This window comes from Macaca fascicularis, chromosome 1 (assembly GCF_037993035.2).
Source record: "Macaca fascicularis isolate 582-1 chromosome 1, T2T-MFA8v1.1".
In the NCBI taxonomy this organism is placed as follows: Eukaryota; Metazoa; Chordata; class Mammalia; order Primates; family Cercopithecidae; genus Macaca; species Macaca fascicularis.
The window spans coordinates 109204471-109231526 of NC_088375.1; positions in this window are offsets into that span (position 1 = coordinate 109204471).

The window sequence follows — 27056 nt, forward strand, 5'->3', positions numbered from 1 at the left end:
TATGATTGGACACATCAATATAACTCTGGGAAAAACTTCCATCTCACTCTGGGAAAAAGTGCAATATAAGGTTATTGATAGTCACAAGGAAAAGCATGCAAAGAGAACAGGATAGTTCAAAACTAGCTTGGTAGAAAGAAATCCATAATAAAATCAAAGTCAAGGAAAACATTCCAACGATTTTATCTCCGTCAACAAATGAACAATGTAAAACAAATGATAGCTTTGCAGCTGAAGCATTGTATCAGCAAGTTTACAAAGGGGTTTATTACAAGAGTATTAATGAAGGAGGGGAGTTGATAAGTTAAAGGAAGTCACTCTGGATTGACTCCAGGAATGACTTCCAAACCCATGCTACAGAACTGGGCCGCCAAGGAGCTGCTGGCTCAGGAAGCTGCCTGCTGAATGAGGAGCCATCGCCATAGCTGGCTGCTCCAGAACCACACAACCATGGCACAGTCTGCACAAGCAAACGCACATCTCATCACCCTCCCTCTTTCCACATATGGCTGGGCTCTCATATCCAAGTCTCAACCAGGTGCAGATGCCTCAACCACAACAAATTCCTAACCGCAAGGGACTCGGGGAAATAAAGTGCTAACATTTTCCAACCTTTGCACACCAGCGACTGATTCTACCACAGTGACAATTCCAATCCTACGCGAAGTCTTCCAACCTGGAAGTTAAAGAAGTGGCTCTAAGGAAAGGAGGATCTGGAAGATAACATCTGTAATAGATACAGAGACAAGAAAACAACAACCTGGCCCACCACAGTAAGGCAATCTCACATCCATGAGAATTTGTGTCAGTCCAGATTCACCCCTTTGGCTTACCTGCCTCCTGGGCAACTATGTTTACTGGGTATTAGGAAGATTAGTGGTCAACTCACAAATGAACAGGGAAAATTATAAGAGGGAGATATTATTATGCGCTCACATGTCCTGAAATCTATAGCAAACTTTCACACTCTAAGCCTCTTTTACCTGAAAACAAAAACACAACTATCCCAGGAGGAGGGAGGCTCTCAGTGTAGGAGAAAGGAAGCATCAACTCCTCTTCACAGTGGGTATGTAGATTCACAACAATTCTGAAGCAATGTGTTATTCCCAGCAGATTACCCCAGACTCTCATTCAGAAAGGCGCCCAGTGCCAGGGAATGATCTGAGTCACTGTATTTGGGACGGATGTGTATGTGTGTTTAGGGGAAGGGTTATGACACCTTCCTCGCTTTGGCCTCATTGCTCAAAGCATTTAGTAGGGAGCTGTATGAGGAAAATAAAGATGGTATTTATGGCTTGAAATCCCACATGGCTCTTTGTGCCAACAAAAACACACGGATCCCACAATCTGACCTGCTGAAACTGCTGTCTAGGCTTCAGGGGTTGCAGCCCAATGGCTCCCAGGGGGAAAAACTGCCATTATGCCAACAGTCATCGAGAGGAACCATCTGGAAAATTCCACTCATTCTGCTACATGGCTGAGTTGTAAAAAGTAGATCCCGCCCCTCCCCACACCCAGTTATGAAAAAAGAATGAACAGCAGTGCAGAAAGTCAGTTTCAAACCCGCTGCAGAGCTGACCCTGAAAAACATCCTTTTTCTCTCTTGGACCCACTCCCTTGTCCAAGCCCCCTGAACAGCGGCCAACTACCTGTGATTTCATAGTTTTCTGCCTAACCCATCTCACTAGGAGACCGAGGACAACTCTACAAACCTCTCTCTTTCAAATTTGACCAATTTGAAAGTGATTGTTCAAGTCTTCTCCAGCTCTTAACCCCACAGGGATAGTTGTGAGTAGAAATTCATTCACTTGGCAAATATTAACAAGGGCTACTGTGTGAATGGCACCAAGCAATGTTCTGTATAAAAGGCAGGTACGAAGAAGCAGATGACCACAGTGCCTGCTCAAGAAGATTACACTCTAAATTGAAAGATAATAGATAAAGCAGACAAAAAGTTAACTAACAACACAACAGAGCATTGGCAAGGGAGACGTGATGGGCACCTGTGGTCACTGTTGATAGGTATGTAATTTATACAACCTTTCAGAAAGGCAAAAGTTGGCAATATGTACCTGAATCCTTTAATGTGTTTTCTTTGACCCAGTATTTCTATTCCTAAGAATTTATCTTAGCAAAATAATCAAAAATACATATGATATTCATATACAAAGCTATTTGATGCAGCATTATTTAGAATAGCTAAAACCTAAAGAAAACCTCAGTGTCCAACAATGAGGCCATGGTTAAATAAGTTATGTTTAGATTGTTTAGATGTACATGGGATGCTATATGGCCCATCAAAACCCTCACTTTGAAAAATATTAAATGAGATGGGGAAATGTCTATGTAAAGTAAAGCAGACTGCAAAATTGGTATATAATAGAATTCCTTTCTTTTCTAAATATGCGTGTCTGCTTGAGTGCATGCCTGCACACACACACACACACACACACACAGAGAGAGAGAAAGAGAGAACGCGAGCGAGAGAGAGAGAGAGAGAGAAACTAAAGGGAATACAGCCAGCTGTGTTTAGTTTCCAGAGTAGGAGTTACTGGCTGGGGAAATTGTTGCTCCAGAAAGATGTTTATGAGACTATTATAATTTTCTTTATATACAGTGCTATATTATCTTAATTTTCTATGCAGTTCTTTCCTAGCCCACCTATATGCACTTGCACTTTCACAATCCATAAAATTTTAAATAATATACTTTGAAAGAGCATGTATATTTATTGAGGGTCTACTATGAGTCAGGACCTGTATGAGATACTTTTTAAGCATTTATCTTACTTGGACCTCACAATAACCCTGTTAAGGTATTATAATACCCGTTTTACAGATGACAAAACTGAGACTTAAGTAACTCCCTCAAAGTCCCACAGCACTTACTGTTTTAAGATTTAAACCCAAATATCAAGATAGTCTCCTTCCTTCCTTCCTTCCCTTTCTTTCCTTTCCTTCTTCTTCTTTTTTCTTTTTTAGAGTAAAGTGAAAAGCAAGGAAAGGAATAAAGACCGGCAACTCCATAGGCAGAGCAGCCTGTATTCTGCAGTTGTCTCAAGGTGCTATTTGAGTAAATTAACTATCAACTGTGTTATTCTTTCAGAAGAGTAAGAGATTTCATGGGTTAGATGAGGCTAGTCAGAGAAGATTTTGTGTAAGAGATAAGATGTTATCTGGTCTTTGAAGATTGGAAGAAATTTAAATTTGGATACCAACACTGAGTTCTTACTACATTGCAGGCTCTGTTCTAGTGCTTTACAAGTATTAACTTGTTTGTTCCTTCCAACAACTATGAAGTTGGTACTATTACTGTTCCCACTTTACAGGTGATTTGACCAAGGTGGAGGCAGGATTTGAACACAGGTGGTCTAAGATTTTAACCACTCTTCTCTGCTGCATCCCTGGACATAGTAATGATGGAGCAAAGGAATGTCCAGGACGCAGAAAACTCAAGAGGCCACGTAGAATCCAGCATGTCTAAAGTGGCATGTGTTCACTGCAGAAAGTGTGTGTAGGTGGGATAGGACAGGTAGGAGGTGTTAAAGGAATGATAAATGGAAAGAATCAAGGATATGTTGTGGGCGAGGTTGCTCAATAAAAATCTCTACAGGTCCTAGGTTTGGGTTATTACTACTCCTTTGGGAAAAAGAGATGCCCTTGTCTCAAAGGAGACAATCAGACAGTATGTTCTTGTGAATGTTCAACCCACTTTTCTCCATTGCTCACATTCCAATCACATTCTGCCTACAAAAGATAAAGCAGGGTGGGGATTCACTTTTATCTTTCTGAGAAGCTCTAAGTACAGAGGAAAAAAATTTGACCTCTGGCAAGTCATGCCAAAATTGAAAGGGAAGAAAAATCAAGATGATAGGACCACAGCATCTAGGTGAGAAAGGCATCTGATACAACATTAGTTCATCCAGTTTCCCACTGAGATTCCAACTCATCTGAAAAATGCTATGTTCACTCTAACGGCAGCTATTGTATGTTTTTTTAAATGCATATTACAAATTTACATTTTTTTTAAAAGTGGGAATTAGCCGGGAGTGGTGGTGCAAACCTGTACTCCCAGCTACTTGGGAGGCTGAGGCAGGAGAATCACTTGAACCCAGGAGGTATAGGTTGCAGTGAGCCGAGATCATGCCACTGCACTCCGGCATGGACAACAGAGCAAGACTCCATCTCAAAGAAAAAATAAAAATAAATGCATGAAAGTGGGCAAAGTCTGGAAGGGGTTATATAACATGAAAATAAATTTCATAACATGGAAATAGTCATGTTATCAATGTTTTCTTTTTTTTTTTTTTTTGAGACGGAGTCTCGCTCTGTCGCCCAGGCTGGAGTGCAGTGGCGTGATCTCGGCTCACTGCAAGCTCCGCCTCCCGGGTTCACGCCATTCTCCTGCCTCAGCCTCCCGAGTAGCTAGGACTACAGGCGCCCACAACCGCGCCCGGCTAATTTTTGTATTTTTAGTAGAGACGGGGTTTCACCGTGGTCTTGATCTCCTGACCTTGTGATCCGCCCGCCTCGGCCTCCCAAAGTGCTGGGATTACAGGCGTGAGCCACCGCGCCCGGCATCAATGTTTTCTTTAGCATCGTTACGTTGTCCTTTCAATAAGGGGGAAAATAATTTCAGTTAGCTCTCAACACAGAACTTGACCTGCTCAGTGTAAAAATCATATTTGCCACGTTACCCAAAGCAGCTAAACAACAAGCAGCCCCTGTATTGCCGGCTCTTCCTGCAAAAGCTCAGGCTACTCCCTTCAATCTCTTCTGGGCATTGCCATTAAGGCCCTGATGAGCATTAGAAGCACTTAGCCTCAAGCCTGTTTTTCTAGGAGGAGAGGGTGATTCAGCTTTGCTCTCTGCAGGGAGGACTCTGTCTTGGTCATATTACAAACTTACAAATTAAAATTTCCCTTCAATGATATGATTCAAAGCACCATAGAAAGTAGCAAATTACATAGGAAATGTGGTCACTGACATACAAAGTTTACAGTCTCGTGGAATAAGACTTCATTTCAAAGCAACAATACTTAACAATATATGTGAGTTAAAAGAATATCAGTGAGTGGTAAATGTTGGTGTTAGCTCTGCAGGTTAGGGGTTGTGTGAAAGAAGGATTCAGGTGGGAAAGAACAGAGAGGAAGATCCACTATGGGCAGGGCAGTGCTGGGAGGACAAGGCGTCTGGCCTGGGGAGTTCATCTGGCCTGGGGAGTTACTTGAGCTGAGGAGTTCAAGGCTGCAGTGAACTATGATGGCACCACTGCACTCCAGCCTAAGTGACAGAGCAAGACCCTGTCTCAAAAAATACAAAAAACAAATTTAATAAAGTTATAATGTTTAACATAATTCATAGCTTTAAAAATTTTTTTTTTTTTTTTTTTTTTTTTTTTTTTTTTTGAGACAGAGTCTCGCTCTGTCGCCCAGGCTGGAGTGCAGTGGCCGGATCTCAGCTCACTGCAAGCTCCGCCTCCCGGGTTTACGCCATTCTCCTGCCTCAGCCTCCGGAGTAACTGGGACTACAGGCGCCTGCCACCTCGCCTGGCTAGTTTTTTGTATTTTTTAGTAGAGACGGGGTTTCACGGGGTTAGCCAGGATGGTCTCGATCTCCTGACCTCGTGATCCACCAGTCCCGGCCTCCCAAAGTGCTGGGATTACAGGCTTGAGCCACCGCGCCCGGCCGCTTTTAAAATTTTTTTTTTTTTTTTTTTTTTTTTGAGACGGAGTCTTGCTCTGTCGCCCAGGCTGGGGTGCAGTGGCCGGATCTCAGCTCACTGCAAGCTCCACCTCCCGGGTTTACGCCATTCTCCTACCTCAGCCTCCTGAGTAGCTGGGACTACAGGCGCCCGCCACCTCGCCCGGCTAGTTTTTTGTATTTTTTAGTAGAGATGGAGTTTCACCGTGTTAGCCAGGATGGTCTCGATCTCCTGACCTCGTGATCCACCCGTCTCGGCCTCCCAAAGTGCTGGGATTACAGGCTTGAGCCACCGCGCCCGGCCTAAAATATTTTTAAGAACTTTTCTATGTTTAGTAAACAAGCATTGTTTTAATAATTATATATTAATGTGATTTTTAAAGGTTTTAAGTGCATATGGTAGTAATCCATGGTAAGAGAAGCTAAAGTTCGGATGAGAGTACTAAAACAGGAATGGAAGAATGAGATAGATGAAAACGTCATCTCCAGGGTCCCTTAAGCCCAGGCTTATCTATGGACCACACATTCTGCTGAGCTCTTAACATGCTTTATCTCATTTGATCCTCACAGTGACTCTTTGAGTTGAATATTCTTATTGGCCCCACATTACAGATTAAGAAACTGAGCTGTAGAGAAGTAATTTGTCGAAGGCCACACAACTTTTTAAGTGGTGAAGTGTGGTTCATATCCAGGTCTGAAATTAAAGTCTATGCCTTTAGCCAAACAACTGTTTAGTCCATGGGGAAGAAGTTAGAAAATCAGAATTGAGAATCAAGTCTAGGCATTCTCTTCACCAGAGACTAATTGTCCCTGACTGAGGGGCAATAGCATAATTGTTTAAGAGCATAGACTCAGGTCAGAAGCCAGATTTCTGGGTTCAAATTCTGACTTTGATATTTACAAGCTGTGTGATCTTGAGCAAATTAACCTCTCTGTCCCTCAATTTTATCCTCTGTAAAATGGAGATAATAATATAATTAGGATTAAGTTACTATCCTAGAGCACCTAGAATAATGTTTGGCATATAGTTGGCACTATATAAATATTGACTAGATTAGTCCTGTAACTGTTTCTAAGTTCAGGAAGTTGAAAGAAGAAAGACATAATCCTGGGAGGCAAGTTATCTGCCAGAGGATATTACAAAGCCTCATAATTAATGCTCCAACCAGCACATCCTTTCCTATCCCCAAGCTACCTGAAGCAATGCTTTGTTGAAAGAACAAGTGCTTTGGAGTCAGAAATATTTGAGTTTAAATTCTTGCTTCACCACATACCCTGTGGCCTGAGCAAGTCACTTGACCTCCTTAAGCCTGTTTCATTTGTAACGCAGATGTAAGAGTATCTGTATGGCAGGATTGCTTGGAAAGGCTAAGAAGATAATTATATAAGATGTCCATGTTGGCGCATCTCAGTAGCACACAGAGGCAGACAAGCGTATTTATTTTAGCAGGCGTACTCAGGAAGAAAAGTCAGACCTTTGGTACTGAGTTAGTCAAACATTAATTGAGGGCAGCTTCTTTCGCTAGATCTCTACCAAATGGCACTGCATGTTTGCTCCAGTAAAATCTCTTTGCATTCTAGCTTATCAAGTCATAAAACAAGGACCTAACTAAATTCCAGTCATTTTCAGGGCACTCCCTATAGGGAACTCAAGCTTTTAAAATATTGCAGGTAAGTGAGCATTACACTTTGAGCTCAAAGCAAGCATTAATCTTGGGGTCACACCTAGGTTCTCCTGTGTGACTTTGGGCAAGTTACCTCACTTTTCTGGGCCTCCACTACATCACGCGCAAATTGGGGGAAACAATATCCACCCTCGGAGAGCTGTGTAAGGATTAAATAACAATATATAACCTACACTCGTCCTTTCCTGCTTTTCTTCTGTTAAAAAGAACTAGAAACCCTTATTTTCCTCTAAGGTTAATCCCTCCTGCCATGCTCTGATCTCATCTCCCGGCCTTCTGCAAGATTTCACTCCACCAATCATCTGCTTGCTTCCTTATCTTCTTTCCATTGCTCCCGCTACCAAGTCATTCTACTCCTTCCCATTAACGTTTTATATATGTTTAAGTCTCTTCCATTAGAAGAAGAAAAAGAAAGCCGTCTCTCAAATCCATATCCTGCAAATCTCTTGAAAGAATTGAGCTTACCGGTCGGGTGCAGTGGCTCACACCTGTGATCCCAGCACTTTGGGAGGCCGAGGTGGGCGGATTACGAGGTCAGGAGATCAAGACCATCCTGGCTAACACAGTGAAACCCCGTCTCTTCTAAAGAATACAAAAAATTAGCCGGGCCCGTAGTGGTGGGCGCCTACAGTTCCAGCTACTCGGGAGGCTGAGGCAGGAGAATGGTGTGAACCCAGGAGGCGGAGGTTGCAGTGAGTCGAGATTAGGCCACTGCACTCCAGCCTGGGCGACAGAGCGAGACTCTGTCTCAAAAAAAAAAAAAAGAATTGAGCTTACTTGCTACCTCCATTTTCTCACCTTTCTCAATTATTTCTGATCTGTATTATCCTTACACTGCTGCTTTAAAAATGCTTTCACCCAAACTATCCAGAATCTCCTTCTGATACACCATTTTTAGCCCTTAATTTATTTGACTATTCTGCAGGGTTTGCTCTTTTTGGCCATTCTGTCTTTTAAAACACTCTTCCCTTGGGCTCCATAAGGTTGCATTTTCCTCCTGCCTCTGGGGCTTACTCTTATTCTCCCTTGTTAGCATCTCATCCTCCTTAAATGTCAATCTTTCTATCGCTTATGCCCTCTTCTCTACCCACATTAACTCTATCCCTGGGGAATCTCATTACCATCACCCTCACCCCATTCAGTTATCATCACTAAAGTAACAACCCCATGTGGATGTTCCACAGGCCTCTCACACTCAACATCAAAGCGACACTCATCTTCCCCACCCTACCTCACTGAACATGTGAACAGGCCGATCTTCCAGGGTCCTTGGTTTCAAACAACAAAATTTGCTCAGGCTTATTTAAGCAGAAAGGAATTTTATTAAAATACTCCTAATTCATCTGTCTACTTTGTTTTGCCCACTCCAATCCACCCTGCCCATTCAGCCAAACTGGGTTTCCTTTTTTTTTTTTTTTTTTTGTTTGAGACGGAGGCTCACACTGTCGCCTGGGCTGGAGTGCAGTGGTGCAATCTCAGCTGACTGCAACCTCTGCCTCCCTGGTTCAAGTGATTCTCCTACCTCAGTCTCCCAAGTAGGTGGAATTACAGGCACCTGCCACCATGCCTAGCTAATTTTTTGCAGTTTTAGTAGAGACGGGGTTTCACTTTGTCGGCCAGGCTGGTCTCAAACTCCTGACCTCATGATCCACCTGCCTCAGCCTCCCAAAGTGCTGGGATTACAGGTGTGAGTCACCACGCCCGGCCCAAACTTGGCTTTCTAAAATGCATTCCAACCCTGCAGTAGATTTCATTTGTTCTAAGGACAAAGTTTAGACTCTCAGAAGATGCTGTCGGAGTCCTGCCCACGTACCCTTGTCCTACCCTAGGTGTCACTTACAGACCGTTTCCTTACTTACAATGTCTGGCTGTGTCTCATCTCTTAGCCTGAGGGCATTCTCTGAAGAGTTCAGGGCAGGCGAGAAGTGCGGGGGAGTTAAGGTCCCCAGAAGGTACCCCCAGCCAGTGAGGGATGAGAGTGCTGGATAAATGCCCCCACTTCCTCACTGGGTGCAACCACTCAGAGGCATCTTCCAAATAATCACCTTCCAAATAAACTACTTCCATCCAAACCCTTGCTTCAATTTCTGCTTTTGAAGTGCCCTAACCTCAGACAGTCTTCTTTTCTTTAACTTTTACTTTAAGTTTAGGGGTACATGTGCAGGATGTGCAGGTTTGTTGCATAGGTAAACATGTGTCATGTGGGTTTCTTATACACATTATTTCATCACTCAGGTTTTTTTGTTTTGTTTTGTTTTTTGAGATGGAGTCTCGCTCTGTCACCCAGTCTGGAGTGCAGTGGCGCAATCTCGGCTAACTGCAACCTCCACCTCCCGGGTTCAAGCAATTCTCCTGTCTTAGCCTCCCTAGTAGCTGGGACTACAAGTGCATAATTTTTGTATTTTTAGTAGAGACAAGGTTTCGCCATGTTGGTCAGGCTGGTCTCAAACTCCTGACTTCAGATGATCCACCTACTTCCCAAAGTGCTGGGATTACAGGCATGAGCCACCGCACCTGGCCATCACTCAGGTATTAAGCCTAGTATCCATTAGCTATTTTTCCATTAGTTATTAAACCTCTCCCCCTCCCACATTCCACCTTCCAATAGGCCACAGGGTATGTTGTTCCCCTCTATGTGCCCATGTGTTTTCACCATTTAGCTCCCACTTATAAGTGAGAACATGTGGTATTTGGTTTTCTGTTCCTGCATCAGTTTGCTAAGGATAATGGCCTCCAGCTCCATGTATGTCCCCACAAAGGACATGATCTCATTCTTTTTTATGACTGTATAGTATTCCATGGTGTATATGTGTCCCACATTTTCTTTATCCAGTCTATCACTGATGAGCATATAGGTTGATTCCATGTCTTTGCCATTGTGAATGGTGCTGCAATAAGCATATGTGTGCATGTGTCTTCACAATAGAATGATTTATATTCCTTTGGGTATATATCCAGTAATTGGATTGCTAGGTTGAATGGTATTTCTGTAAGACAGTCTTCTTTTTTTTTTTTTCTTTTGAGATAGGGTCTTGCTTGGTCACCCAAGCTGGAGTGCAGTGGCGCAATCTTGACTCACTGCAACTTCTGCCTCCAGGGCTCACGCAACTCTCCTGCTTCAGCCTCCTAAGTAGCTGGTTTTACAGGCATGCGCCACCACACCTGGCTAATTTTTGTATTTTTATTAGAGATGGGGTTTCACTATGTTGGCCAGGCTGGTCTCAAACTCCTGACTTCAAGTGATCCGCCTGCCTCAGCCTCCCAAAGTGCTGGGATTACAGGCGTGAGCCACCGTGCCCAGCCTGTAAGATAGTCTTCTTAGCATGGCTCATAAGTCCCTTCATCATCAGGCCCCTGCTTCCTTTTCAAACATTAGCCCTTGCGTTTCTCGGTTTGTACTTTATTTTCAAGGTACATAGAACTTCTTTCTGCCCCTTTCATGCTCTCCCTCCTCCATGCCTTTGCACATACTATCTTTCTCCTCCTAAAACCAATCCCCTAGTCTTCATCTAACTCTTCTTCAACCTTTTTATATCTGCTTAAATCTCACTTTCTCCAGGAAGTCACCCTGAATTCCCAAGTTCACGTTTTATGTTCCTTCTGTCTGCTCTCAAGGCATCCTGTTCTCCAAAAGTTTCCTTAATTCTCTGCCTCCACCAGCACTCTGTTAAGTTTCAGGAGGGCAGAGACCATCTCTTTCTTGTTCATTATCGCACCAGAAAAATTTAGCACAGTTCCAGGCACAAAGTAAAACATAAATAGGCACAGTACATATTAAGTGCCAAAAATATTGTGGAAGTTAAAAGAAAATAACTGAAACAGTGCTAAAAACAAGTTATAGCATAACTTAGCCAAACTGGAAGGAGAAGGAGCATGAGATGCTATGGCTCAACTTTCTCCTAGTTTCCACCTCAGTTACTCTGTGGAATAAAGACCTCCAACTCAAGAAATCATGGAAGACCAGGTGTACCACATTTTCTTTATCCAGTCTATCACTGATAATCTTGTAATCCCAGCACTTTGGGACCCCGAGGCGGGAGGATTGCTTGAGGCCAGGAGTTCGAGACCAGCCTAGGCAACATAGCAAGACCTCATCTCTACAAAAAATTTAAAAATTAGCCAGATATGGGTATGATGGCGCATGCCTGTAGTTTCAGCTACTTGGGAGGCTGAGAAAGGAGGATAGCTTGAGCCCAGAGGGTCAAGCCTGCAGTGAGCCGAGATCGCACCACTGCACTCCAGCCTGGGTAACAGAGCGAGACCCTCTCTCAAGAAGGAAAAAAAAAGAAAAGAAATCATGGAGATAGCTTTCAACAAAAATGACAGAAGCTATGTAGGTCTATGGATAATGTCGCTGCCAAAATAATTTATAATTCATGAACTGATTTAGAGTTAGCCTTAATGACTTAGCAGTAAGTCCTCAAAGTCTAACAACAAATTTATATAATTTGGCAACAGAACAGACAGGCTGTATCACAGGAGGTTAACTGCTGAGTCAAACAGCACTTTAAAGTTCAGTGAATCTGGCGGCTCTCCTTCAAGTGGTGACTCAGAGACTTCCAGTCAGCAAGAGGGAGGGAGTAAGAAGCGGGGACAAGAAAGTGTGAAGGAACTCACATCGGCTACTTAATTGCCTTTCATTTATGTGCCACTGCTGAGAACTGGTGACATCTTCCTCTGTGACTACTTCTTTAAATCCACCCCCCCACACACACACAACAATAATTAACTATTTTCTCCTTGGAGCCACCACTTTTCTTTGTGCATGCATTAATTATCACACTCATCACATTATACTACAATTACTTGCTCATACGTCTGTCTTACCTATTATACTGTAAGTACAGGGACCAAGTCTTTCCACCGCTGTGTTTTCAGAGCCTACTATAACATCCAGGATGTACTAGGGGCTCTGCAAATGTGTGATGAAGAAATTAACACTCATATATGCATGCGAAGGAATTGCCAAGTCATGCAGAGCAAAACATGAATGGTGACATTCTTTTGTTGCTTATGGAAGCCAGCAAATGAAGGTAATATTTCCAAGCCAATAAATATGCCTCTGGGGCATCTAATCTTAATGCAGCTGTGACTACACAATTTATGAACAATTTCATTCTAATTTCAGATTCAGGTGAGGAGTCAAAACAGTATTTTCTCATTTCTACTGATTCTTTTATAGCTATTCATAAGTTTAAACCCAACATGAGACACCCAGATAGAACAGCAAGCAGGAATAAGTTCCTGACCAATGAAAAATCAACACAATGATGAATTTATGCCCAGTTTATACAAATTTTTATGGCTGAGGATAGATTCAAATTTTGATTAATTTTTTATCTCCTTTTTATAACAGGGTAAAATAGGTAAACTGGTTTTGTAAAAGAGCTTTTTAGGGAGAAAATGTTGAATATTCACACTTTTTCTCAATGAAAATGTCAATGCTTACACCAAAAATAGAGGGTTTTTTTGTTGTTGTTCCTTTGTTTGTTTGTTTTTGAGACAGAGTCTCAGAGTCTCGCTCTGCATGCAGTGGCTCACTGCAACCTCCCCCTCCCAGGTTCAAGCGATTCTCCTGCCTCAGCCTCCTGAGTAGCTGGGATTACAGGCGTGTGCTACCACGCCGGGCTAATTTTTGTATTTTTAGTGGACGCGGGGTTTTACTATATAGGTCAGGCTGGTCTTTAACTCCTGACCTCGTGATCCGCCTGCCTCAGCCTCCCAAAGTGCTAGGATTACAGGCGTGAGCCACTGTGCCCGGCCCAAAAAATGGAGGTTTTAAAGGAGCAGAAGACAATTAATATAACCTTTCCTAACCTGCCTGTTAAACTTTAAGTCATACATCGAGTTTCAATGCTCAAGTTTAACTATATATTCGCAGTTCCATTCTTCGTGGCTCAATGCTGTTTATTTTATTAACCAGGAAGATACTGGGAATTAACATTTACTAAAGTGTAACATAAGGTACTATGTTAGATACTTTTTCTATGTCATCTTATTTACTCTCCCTAACAACTTCGTCAGGAGGTGCTATAGACCTTGGATGGGTTTTAGGCTGCCCAGCATCTGAATTCCCTTCATATGTTTGATGAATTCCCCATCTTTTGAGTCTTGTTGGGGGCAGAGTCTTCTTCCCCCTATAATGGCTGAAAGCCCAGGTAGTCAGTTCCAAGACTCCCTTACTACTAGGAAGTTAGCTCCAGGCCTAGGCCCCACCTATCAGGTAAATTGATCTAGACTTCAATCAGGAGCTAGTGACCCAGAGAAGCAAGTACTGGGAAGAATCTCAACTAATGCAATTATTACTGTGGTCACCTGGATCAATAATCCATGGAAGGGAAGTGTTGAGGGACAAAGTACATAGACCAACATGAACAACTTGAGAAATTCAAGGACTGTGGAATGGAGTGGTTTCCTCTAAAGTCATGGGACAGAATAACCTGCCGTCTCTGTACTTTTAACTAGAGTCAGATCTTGGCATGCCCCAAAGAGCCATTACAAAGTCAAGTTCGGGAAAAGAAGCCTACACACCTGGAGATTATTAAGACTCTACTTATATATATTGGAAAAAACTTGGAAGACTCTTCTATGAGTGAGCTATGCAAGTGGGAGATGCTGCAGTAGAAATGAACTCCCTGATTTCAACAATACTAGGATCCCAGGGCTGTAAATGCCAACTAGCAGGACTCTAGTGTCAGATTCCAACTGAACAAAACAGGCAATTTGGCTGGCCAGGTTATCAGAATAGTTTGTCCAAGGGGATCTTTGGTGGTGCCTTATTAATCATAAGGTCCCAAAGACTAATATAGTTCAACTATATCTGTATATCTGAAAATATTTCAGGTGTGAACAGAGACCTGACTTAAGTCTGCGTGGTAGAACGTCATTGCCTCTAAGCCAACTCCCACATCTGAGTCAATGCACAGACATCTAGCCCCCTCAATGAAGAGGAATTCAAGTACATTTGAGCAAGAACCCTACAATAACAGATCAAGCACTAGCATGCATCTTCTTCCAAGCTCTCCCCTGAGGAACCTCAGTCATCCACTAGGAAAACCATTGGGAAGTATCGGTCTTTAGCTCTGAGCTAACCCTAACTCCTGGAGACCTAAAATATCATTAAAGTCCACCTGCCAGAGTGAAATCTTATGGAAATGGAAGTAAGTACACTAATGATGTTTTTTCCCTTTTATAAATATTCATAACATATTTATTGAAAGTCCAGCCATCCTAGAGGCTGCTAAAGACAATTTTATCTTTGCTTTTAGTTTTTATTATAGAAAATTTCTAAAATATACAAAATTAGGTGTATTTAATATAAAAGTAGCAATGCACCCATCATTAGCTTTAACAATGATTAACTCAAGGCTAATCTTATTTCCTCTTTACTCCCTACCTTCCTCTCTCACATTATATTGAAACAAATTTAAACAGCAATGATTCTGTCTATAAATATTTCAGTGAGTACTTCTAAAAAACAAAGAACTCTACTTTTTAACCCCAAAACAATTATACAAAAAATCAACGCGTTAACCAAGTTTTAAAAAATAAGCTACTACATCTATCTTAGATACTTCAGCATACAAGAAAAAGGCTCAACACTTGGTGATTGTGTCAATTAGGATAAGTCAGGAGACAGAAATCACACAGTAATTTGAACAGAGAAAGTTTAATGTAAACAAAGACTAATTAGCAACAGGAAATTAATAACTAAAGGATAAAAAGAACTCTAAAGAACATAGAAATAGTAGATACAGGAAGAAGTTACTACATCTAAGCTTGAGGCCGAGTGCCTCTGGAGATAGAAAAAATATGAACCAAAGTGTTTTTATTATTCTTGCACTCAAAAATCAACACAGAATACTTCTGCGACCTCTGGTTACCAGAATGTGTAGGGATTCTTTCCACCAGCGACCAATTAATTTTGCAGCAAATTCTCCAGCAAACACCAGATGGGTGTCTTCTAACTCAATTCAGTTCTGATACTACGTTCCCAGAGATAGCATCAGATTCCACAAGTTGAGGGCTCAGTCCCACAAAACTGCCTTCCACTTCAGATGCCAGTTCAAAGCACAGGTTGTGACCTGTGCCTCTGACCAACTGGCTATAAATTAGGGCTCCCATGCCCTCCTCCTGGGTTTGATTAATTTGTCAGAGGGGCTCACAGAACTCAAGGAAGCCCTTTACTTATGTTTGCCTGTTTATTATAAAGGATACAGATGAACAACCAGATAGAAGGGATGCATCGGCAAAGTATGGGGGAAGGCAGCGGAGCTTCCATGCCCTCTATGGACGCAGCATCTGAAAGCTCATCCAAACTCAGGCCTTTTGAGGTTTCATGAAGGGTTCATTAAATAGGCATGATTGATTACATCAATGGCCACTGGAGATCAACCTGACCTTCAGCCCCTTTTCCCTCTTGAGAAGTCGACGGGGGTAGGATGGGAGGTTTAAAGATTCCAATCCTCTAATCGAATGGTTAGTTTTTCTGGGTGACCGGCCCTCATCCTGAAGATAGCTAGAGGCCCCCAGTCACCAGTCATCTCATTAGCATACACAAAAACACTCATTACTCTGGAGATTCCAAGAGTTTTAGAATCTTTTTGCCAGGAAACTGGGACAACGACTAAATAAATGTTTGTCAATATCACAGTAACTAAGGAATTCAGAAGAGTCCCCCACCCCTGTATTGCCAGTAAGGCTGGTTAGGACTTCACTGGAAAGGGGTACAGCCACGGCCCATTGGAGGACATAGAATTTACTGAGGTACCACAGGCTGGGGCTGGTAACCAGGAACCTTCCTCCTAGGGTGCTGAAGGAACGTGGTGGGAAGCAGCTCACTGGAGTATTTGCAAGACTTTCTGGGTGTTTCTCAGAAACCTCCACAGAGATGCCAGTGTAACTCATTGGGAAGCCAACTTCTGGGATGCCAATGGAATCTGCTGGGCATCTACTCCCAGGGGTGCTACTGAAATCTGCTGGAGGGTGCCCCGCATGGTGCTAACTGCTGCATACTGCAGGTGCAAGCAGGAAGGAAGGCACAGTAAGCTCAGGAAGAGAAGCCCCTTTCACCTTCATTGTTCCTCCAGCTCCCTCTATTGACAAAGCTAAACATTGTTCCAGGTGGCAAAAAGAAATATTTACAAGGTCCAGCTCCAATATCACAAAGCAAAGCAAAAAAGGGAAGGGTACCTTTGGGGCTAAGAGGGAACTCATTGATAATGGGCACAGTGATATTCTTTGGATGTAGGAGGCAATGCTTACCTCAATTAGATGTGCTGCTCTTTTCCATTTACAGAATAGCCCTAAAGACTGACAACTCTGATTGAAGCCCAAAGAGGCAAAGGCTCTCCAGCTAGTCCAGGCTATAGTGCAAACAACTCTGCCACATGTCCCCCATGACCCAGTGCATCTAATGGTGGAAGATCAAGATGTGGTGTAAAGCCTAGGGCAAGCTCCAATAGGAGAATCACAGGGGCATTCCCTAGGATTTTTTGGAGCAAACTCATGTTCTCTTTAGGCAGTTTTTATTATCCTTTTGAAAAAAAGTTATTGATAGCCTGACCACGTGTGGTAAGGCATGTCAGCCTTTCTGCTCCGATTCTTTGATTCAGCCCCATTATGCAGTAATGCATAAGACGTGAAAGTAGCCAAATCATAGAGCCGTTGTACAACAAGAAATTTCTACGATGCTAGTACATTGGATCCTTGAGTGCCCTATGGCATCATTCTGCAACCTAAAATGCTCCAAAAGGCAGAAAGCCTGTGGTTCTGGGCTCCTTTATCTCACTGAATGTCTTGCTCTGCATGGGCTTCTGAGACCACTGAACTTCAGGCACAAAGGAAAAAGGGAGGCACCAAGGAGCCTGGGAAAGAAAGTATCTAGTATTTCATACCACCATCCTCGAACTGGTGACTATCATGTGCTTTGCTTGTCTTCTGGTTCTGCAGTAAACTAAAATGAAAGTAATCTTGACCAAGTCCTAATCATCATTCCTACTAATCCTTGAAGCTGGCCTAGACTCTGTGGTTTGGTCAGACTCACCGTGGAATATCAGAGCACCATGTGATCCAAACTGCCAATCATAAACTTAGGTGTTATTTTATCCCCTTAGCCAAAAAATCAGAAGTGTTGTGGAAGAAATGAGGCCAGGCCCTAGAAAGCACAAATAAATTGCACTTTCTTTTTTTTTTTTTTTTTTTTGAGACGGAGTCTCACTCTATCACCCAGGCTAGAGTGCAGTGGCACAATCTCGGCTCACTGCACGCTCTGCCTTCCGGGTTCACACCATTCTCCTGCCTCAGCCTCCCGAGTAGCTGGGACTACAGGCACCCGCCACCACGCCTGGCTAATTTTTTGTATTTTTTAGTAGAGGCGGGGTTTCACTGTGTTAGCCAGGATGGTCTTGATCTCCTGACCTTGTGATCCACCCGCCTCGGCCTCCCAAAGTGCCTCCCACAGGCATGAGCCACCGCACCCAGCCATAAATTGCACTTTCCAGGGGCTCACACTTAGAGCACCTACTCCTGCCACAGTGTCACCTGTCCTTCAATCCTCCCCTGCAACCTCATGGAAAGTTATTTCCTCTTTTTGAGAAGGAAAATAATAAAAATTTAGTTCACTAATTACTGAACTGTTTCTTGACTTTGGGGGGGGAAATTAGAGCCTAGTTTGTAGATTATTCCACACGACATGCTGACATCAACCAGAAGTGGAGGCAGCATCTCTTCAGCCCCTGTGGTGGCACTGAAGGATGATGGGAAAGAGAAAGCCTTCCTGAGCATGACGTTGAGCCGTACATCTCACCATCTACTTTTTCTGAAAAAAGAGATGGCCTCATGTAAATGCCTATGCTAATTCATGGTCAGTGACTAATGGTTTTGTCTAATGATCAGGAATTTTGACCCTCCCTGATGACAAGGGGGCTTGGGGAGAGGTGTGGAGATGGTCCTCTGAGAACGTGCTTCAAGTGTGTGACTGTATATCCCGTGAGAATGCTGACCAGAAGGTCTTCTCCATAGAGAAAGGTTTTATTAAACAGATGGGCAAGATATGACCTGCTCTGTGGCTATTTTTCCACCTCCTTATCCATCTCAGTGAGACTGAGTTTTGCTGTTTTATAGGTATTGATATCCAAAGGATCCTACCAAAAGAAGCAGTTTTTCAATTTAATTGGAAACTGAGACTGTCATTTTCAGATTTCTTGTGCCACTGGGAAAACAGGTTTTGTGCTTGTTACTGTTATTTGAGATGATTAATCATAAATATCCTGAGGAAATTGGGATGCTGCTACATAATGAACTGAGAAGAGTACAGCTGGATCCAGGAGATCCTTGGGGCAATTCCCAGTACCACCATGTCCAACGGCCAGAATTAAAAGGTATAGATATATAGATATAGTGTGTGTGTTTGTGTGTATCTAGAGAGAGAGAGACAGTGTGCAAAATTCAGTTGTATGATCCAGAAAAGGCCACTGATCAAGCTGCAGAAAACTGTCTCTTAAACTGTTTGTTAGGGAAATATACCATAACAAATAGACAAAAAGCCTCTAAAGATCTTCACTTGGTCAACTAAAGAACCCATATGTTAGGGCAGTAGTGTTAAATCACAACGTTTATTTGGAATTGACTGCACATTTGGTAGCATTAAAAATTATATAAAGATAAAAATTTAAAAATGAAAGATATATTGGTAGAATTGCCAAGGACTTAGATCCCCCAGGAGTGAAGGTTTGGATAATACCACTGTGTGAAGAATATCAGCCAAGGTAAAGGTTGATGGTAAGGGGATGTGGGGTGGGGAATGAAGGAGGGAAATCTAAACTACTTACTTTGGCCTTGTGATCTGATGCAGAAGCATGGAATATAGCATCTATCAATATTTTCTTTCTTGCTATGTCATGTATGTATTTACAAATTTTAACTAATTTTCTCTTTCCCCCTCTATTTTATATAAGATATGCCAGTGATGGTTAACTCTACAATTCAGTCAACATTGAAGATGTTACACAACACTGAGATGGGATCATGTTTGTATTAGTCTGTTTTCACACTGCTAATAAAGACAAACCCGAGACTGGGTAATTTATAAAGAAAAAGGGGTTTAATGGACTCACAGTTCCACATGGCTGGAGAGACCTCACAATCATGGCACAAGGCAAAAGGTACGTCTTATATGGTGGCAGACAAGAGAGAATGAGAGCCAAGCAAAAGGGGGAACCCCTTATAAAATCACCAGACTTCATGAGACTTATTCACTACTACTAGAACAGTATGAGGAAAACCACCCCCATGGTTCAATTATCTCCCACTGGGTCCTTCCCACAATACGTGGGAACTATGGGAGCTACAATTCAAAATGAGATTTGGGTGGGGACACAGCCAAACCATATCAATGTCAGAACTGAAGGAGGAAATGGAGACCACCTAGAGACCCTCAATTTGGAGATGAACCCAATAACTGATGACACTGGTGTGTGCTCCTTGAGGAAGGGGTGAGAGCATTTTCAGTTACACAAAGCATAGTCACATCAGGTTGGATAAGAGAAACTTTTTTTTAAGTTTAAACACAGGGAAATGGAAATAGGGCAATGTTGGACAACCAAAGGAATGAACTAGAGTGGAAATTTTTTTCTTCTCTTTTTTTGGTGATGGGGGAAACCGCCTGGCATCTGAATCTCCTTCTTATGTTTAGAAATTCTCCATTCCTAGGAGTTTTGGTAGATGGGAAGAGCCACCTCGCACTATAGAAGCTGAAATAGTAGATCCTCGCTTTCCTGGACTCCATCACTAATAGGAAATAGCAGATGACCTAAATCCTCCAAACAGACACACCCTGCCCCAAACACTGAATTGGAAGTGAGCGCCTCTAAGAGACTTCAGAGAATCCACTGCATTGGCAGGCAGGGCAGAACGGCAGCAATCCTGAGTTCCTGAGCAATTCTGCTCCTGAGCAGAGGGGCCAGGAGTGCCAATGAGCATTAGTGTCCAGCTACGGGCGTTGCCATCTCCACCAGACCAGCTCTTTAACACCAGCTGCAGTCCTGGTGGCTCTCTGGCTTACACTGTTCCTGTATATTTCCTTTCTAGAGACTCTGTGAGCTATCCAATACCCTATCAGTAAACTCCTATTCTGCTTAAATGTGCCTAATAAACGGGCAACTAAATGTGCAGCTGGGCCAGAAGCAGCAGCTCATGCCTGTAATCCCAACATTTTGGGAGGCCAGAGCAAGAGGATCACATGAGGCCAGGAGTTTGAGACCAGTCTGGGCAACATAGCAAGGCCCCAGCTCTACAAAAATAAAAATTTTCACCCGGGCATGGGGGTACACACCCAACCCGAGTGACAGAGCAAAGACCCTGTTGCAAAAAAAGAATATATATGTATGTATATATATAAATAATATATAGTTATATGTGTAAATAATATATAATTAGTTATATGTGTATATAATTGGTTTCTGTTGTTATAAATTAAGAACTCTGGCTGATATAGGTGGATATTATGTCATTTCCCGGATGTGGAAATTGAGACTTTAGAAAGGTTAAGTGACCTACAAATAAGACATAGCTAAGGCGTGGTAGGGTTGGGTTTGAATTCAGGCCTGTTTGTCTCTCTTGTCTGTGCTCTTTCCTTAGCATTCTCCAATATCCAGAACTAAAATGTTTTCCTCTATGAAGAAAAATTGCTCAAGTCAACGATGCTGTCAAATTAACATAGAAAAACATCATGCACAACATTTTAATGGAAGATTGGGAAAAAATCATTTTTTTCCAACAACATTTCCCAAATTCTGCTTATCAAAGTCAACCACCAGAGTAGAAAACATTGGAATTCAATACTTCCATCCTCTTCAAAACAAAATCTGTTTCCTTTCTCTGCCAGAGCATGCTCGAAAAAAATGTTCCTAAGAGCTGCTAAGAAAATGTTAAAGGACAGTATCTTTTTTCTTTCTGCTATGAAGTGGAAACAATCCTTTAAATAATTAATTGACTAAAGGGGCATAACTCTAGGAAGAGTCAGGTTCCTGTCTTATTATTAAACAATTGAGGGAGGTGCACAAATTCCAAATGAACAAGGCCAGCTGTTTCACAGAACACCGAGTTGGCTAGGTAGCTGTTTTGATCAGAACACCACCCTACCTTGTCCTTGGAGATCTTCGGACTGCTTGATCTTACACACCGTAGGCACCCAATAAATACTTACTGAATGAATGCATTTTCACCATTCCTGTATTAAGAGTTCCAAGCTATCTAACATGGAGTTCAGATCAAAAGTAGATGGAGGATCTGAAAAGTAGAAATTACTTCCATCTTTTTAGAAGGCAAATTCATTTTTCTCCATGCCCCAAATTCCATTCCCTTATGTTGTCACTGCTGAAGATGAGCTGGACACAAATTAAGCATGACCAACAGGGCCAGACTTTCTTTCTAAAGGATCCCTAGAAAAGCAGAGAATTCTGTGGGACTGGGATTAAAAAAAAAAAAAAAGTCTGGCCCAGAAGAGAGGGTGTGTCAGTAACCGATGCCTGCTCTGAACGAATTCACACTAACAGAATTAGGCTTGCTATTTTCTTATCCCTGAACTAAAAAGAAGCGCAAGACCTAGAATTCTCAGTGTCTACGATTCTACTCTACTTACCCCAGGGAAACCATTTATATTAGATACATATTTTCATCTCTCCCAGGATCAATGTTCAGCAGCTCAGAAGACAAAATCTATGACTTACCTAGCACCACAAGCACCAACTCCTATTCCTTGTCTTTGAAAAAATCTTTCCCTGGAGGCATAAAGTAGGCAGACTAATACACCCCTCTCCCAAAGGTGTCCTCATTCTGAGAGAATCTGTGAATATATTACCTTACACGTCAAAAGAGACTTTGCAGGCCAGGCGCGGTGGCTCATGCATGTAATCGTAGCACTTTGGGAGGCCAAAGTGGGTGGATCACCTGAGGTCAGGAGTTCAAGACCAGCCTGGCCAACGTAGTGAAATTCTGTCTCCACTAAAAATACAAAAATCAGCCAGGCGTGGTGGCACCCTCCTGTAATCCCAGCTAGTTGGGAGGCTGAGGCAGGAGAATTGCTTGAACCCAGGAGGCAGAGGTTGCAGTGAGCCAAGATCGCGCCACTGTACTCCAGCCTGGGCAACAGAGTGAGACTCCGTCTCAAAAAAAAAAAAAAAAAAAAAAAGAGTCTTGGTTAAGGTGAAGGATCTTCAGATAGGAGATTTTCCTAGATTATCTGAGTAAACCCAATCTTGTCACTGTTAGTCCTTAAAAGCAGAGAAACTTTCCTGGCTGGGTTAGAGAGATGAGAGGGGAGACAAAGGAGACAGTTGAAGGGTGAGAGGGATGCAACCTACTGTTGCCAATTCTGAACGTGGAAAAAGAAGTCATGAGTTAAAGAACGCTGATGGCCTTTAGAACAGCCCTCAGCTGACAGCCAGCAAGGAATCAGGGATCACAGCTGCTCAGCAGCAAAGAATTCAATTCTGCCAAAAACTGAAATGAGCAAGGAAACAGATCCTCCCTTAGAGCCTCCAGAGAGGAATGCAACTCTATGGACACCTGGATTTTAGCCCATTGAGACTACATCAGACTCCTGGTCTATAGAACTATAAGAAAATAAATGTGGCCGGGCGCGGTGGCTCAAGCCTGTAATCCCAGCACTTTGGGAGGCCGAGACGGGCGGATCACGAGGTCAGGAGATCGATACCATCCTGGCTAACACAGTGAAACCCCGTCTCTACTAAAAATACAAAAACTTAGCCGGGCGAGGTGGCAGGCGCCTGTAGTCCCAGCTACTCGGGAGGCTGAGGCAGGAGAATGGCGTGAACCCGGGAGGCGGAGCTTGCAGTGAGCTGAGATCCGGCCACTGCACTCCAGCCTGGGTGACAGAGCGACACTCCGTCTCAAAAAAAAAAAAAAAAGAAAAGAAATGTGTTGTTTAAACTGCTCAACTTGTGTTGTTATCGCAATAATAGAAAACAAATTCAAGATATAAGCCTCCACCTGAGAGTTAATTATTCACTCCCCATTCAAGTTCACTTTAGAAACAAATATACAGGCAAGCCAAGGGAAGGGAGCCTGTTTCTGTTGTTGCTGTTTGATTTCTCATCTGTTTTCCTCACCACCTATTAAAGTCCCTGAGTCCCTCTGGAGTGACTGCTAGTACCATCTTTCCTGTGTGAAATTACTCAAGAATGAGTGGGCCACTGGGGTGTTGTAGGTCAGTATCTGGGCTCACAAAGAGGGCAGTTTCTCGGAGAACGTAGGAACTAGTTGGGGTCCTTGAGGTCATCTAGCTGAATCTCCTTGTTTCATAGCAGAGGCAACAGTTGCTCAGAGAGTTCAGATGACTTCCCCAAGAACACACAGCAGGCTGTGTCAGAGCTGAGACTCTAAACCCAGTCTTTTGGCTTCCACTTCAGGGCTTGGTTTCCAACACACTGGTGGGTCGCAGCCCTGGATGTGCACTGAATCACCTAAGGAACTTTTTAAAAAACACCCAGAGATTCTGGCCTCTCCCCTAGAGATTCTGAATCACTTGGTCTGGGATGGGGCCCAAATCTGTATTATTTTTTAAAAGCTCTCCTATTCTAATGTGCTATACACAGTGTCTAAATTTTGGCTCGCTCTCAGCACACACTAAATTCTACTTAAAGGTCCAGATTAATGACAATAAATGCCCCATATAACAAAGAAATCAGTACCAGTTTTATTCCTGGTTACTATAGGCTTTTATTAGATGTGAAGTAAAAGCAAAATATCCCACTGAGTTTCCACATGTGCTTTCCTAAAAGAAGTTCTTTTCCGCGTGCTTGTTTACCTTGTGAGAGAGAACATTTTGCCACTTACAATTTCTGGCATCCAACTCCATTTCCTGCCCCTAGCCCTATGCTGTTAATGATTCTTTTTCCTCTCAGTCTTGTCAACCTAAATAACAGACAGAAAGAGGCTATCTAAAAGAAAAATGACACTAATTCAGAAATGGGCATTGCCATGAGAATATACATCCCATAGTAAACTGTGCGTATTCAGGGAGGTAAAAGAAGACAAAGATTTTTAAAAAATGGATTACATAACTGTTTTGAATCGAGAATCAATTAACCTTGGCTACAAGGATCAATAACAAGGGTGGCACCAGTGACCTCCACAGAAGTATTTGTGCAAGGTTGTGGTTTTTGCAGTATTTGGTGATAGTTCTTATTATCAGGCACCGGTGCAGGAGAACCCTCTCTTTATAGCCTTCCCTGGCTCAATTCATCAGGGTTTTTAACAAAAGGCACTTCATTTTGATTCTGACAACTTTCACATTTCCCCTTTTTAATCAAGATCTTTCTCCAAAAGCATTGCTGATCAGTTATCCTGTAGTTAGGTTTTTTTTTTTTTTTTTTTTTTTTTTTTTTGAGACGGAGTCTCGCTCTGTCACCCAGGCTGGAGTGCAGTGGCGCGATCTCGGCTCACTGCAAGCTCCGCCTCCCGGGTTCACGCCATTCTCCTGCCTCAGCCTCCCGAGTAGCTGGGACTACAGGCGCCCACCACCGCGCCCGGCTAATTTTTTGTATTTTTAGTAGAGACGGGGTTTCACCGTGGTCTCGATCTCCTGACCTTGTGATCCGCCCGCCTCGGCCTCCCAAAGTGCTGGGATTACAGGCGTGAGCCACCGCGCCCGGCCTAGTTAGGTTTTGATTGTCCCCTCAGTGTGTCTCAAGTTATTGGTCTGGTCCTATGGGGGAGGGAGTGATTGGCAACTGGGAATCAGTGTCAAAAACCCTTTTAGACATATTTGAGCAATAAAGGAGGCTTGGAGGGAGTAGCTCTCAGGCTAAGTCTACCTGGAGTCCATTGCTAAGTTTAATTTTGTCTGTTCCATAGGTATTGGCTATAACCTTAAAATGCTGGGCCAGGCTGGGCACAGTGGCTCACACCTGTAATCCCAGCACTTTGGGAGGCTGAGGTGGGTGGATCACCTGAGGTCAGGAATTCAAGACCAGCCTGGCCAACATGGTGAAACCCTGTCTCTACTAAAAATACAAAAATTACCATTTTTTTTTAATTGGCGGGTGCCTGTAATCCCAGCTACTAGGGAGGCTGAAGCAGGAGAATTGCTTGAACCTGTGAGGCGGAGGTTGCAGTGAGCCAAGAACATGCCATTGCACCCCAGCCTGGGTGACAGAGCAAGACTCTGTCTCAAGAAAAAAAAAAAAAATCCTGGGCCAACATTATTCTGTGAGGAGTTGTACTTTTATAGAAATTTAACAAGTAGCAGGCACTAAATTTAAAAATAAAAATACAAAGTTAAATTAACAGTAATATGATCATCTCAGTTTGAACAATAGGTTTGAGCCATGAACCTAGACTTACAGGCAACCAATTGCATGAATCAAATGGCTATGGGGAGTTAGGTAAGCCCTGTTGTAACCATGTGGTCTATTTTCTTATTTTGTGTATATGGTTCTAAACTTTCTCAGAGAAATTTATCCAGATATAGCACGTAGTATTAGTAATAGTACAAGACATTTCACTATTTAACCAATAGATAATGTAAAATAATCTTACTATCTAGTATCCCACGACTGGGTTGAGCTAAAGCAGAGAGTGAGCAACAGTTGTATTAGAGATGCTGCCAGAGTTACCTACTAGGTAGACTAAAGAACCCCTTTGGTCAGGTTTTGTCAAGTTACCAGCAGAAGCCACTGATTGTGAAATTTCAATTACGCCATCAACCTGTCAAGTGAAAAAGCGGGATTAAGAGGGCATTAAGAGGGATAAGAGCATCATTATGATATGGATTCTGGTTCCAATGTCTTGGAGAAAGCTGTCTGCAGTGGGAAGCTGTCAACTTCTTGTCCTGCTTTGCAGTTTGAATGTCTCTGGTTATGGCTTCAGACAACTTAGGGGATTTTCTGTGTGGCTCATAAATCAGGCATGAGACTTGTCCCTTCAAATGTATCTAGTTTCAGCTTATAGAGCTTCAGGAAACGAACAGTTCCATTTTTAGTAATTCAGTGGAAGAAAGTTGGATTGGAAGAATCTAGAAGAATTTAGGATCCAGTCCAGTCTACAGGTAAATAATGAAAACTAAAATACAATGTACAGGGCTACAATAACAAGTGTATTAAAACATTTTTTAAGAAAACATAAACTTTTCTTTCCATAGTTATCCTGATCGCTACAAAGGTAATCAGAGTAAGACAAATTTGTTTATAAGAAAAATTTAGTTTTATCACATTTTTGTAGCATGAATAGTGATTGGTCACATAGAAATCTCAGATTTAAAACCTCTCAAGGTTAGAAAGCCAAACCAAGGCAGACTTTAGATTTTGCCTACTGTCCTAAGGTTCCTGGGCCTGCCAGGAAGTGACAATTTTTATTCACTCACTGTAAGGCTGGGAACTCTTGAAGTCAGGCATTTTATGTACATTCCCAAATAACGATATTCCATTGAAAGCCTTGGAATAACCAGTGTTTCCAATTATATCCTGTTATAAAAAGAAAGCAAACTGTTATTGAACTTAAGCAAAGAACCATATTGCCATAAAAAAAAAAAAGAATATTCATGAATAGTTTCTGAATTGTGGAGGGATCAAGTAGAAAGAAAAAGTAAATGCTTTTACTTCTTTTTTTTTTTTTTTTTTTTTGAGACGGAGTTTCACCCTGTTGCCCA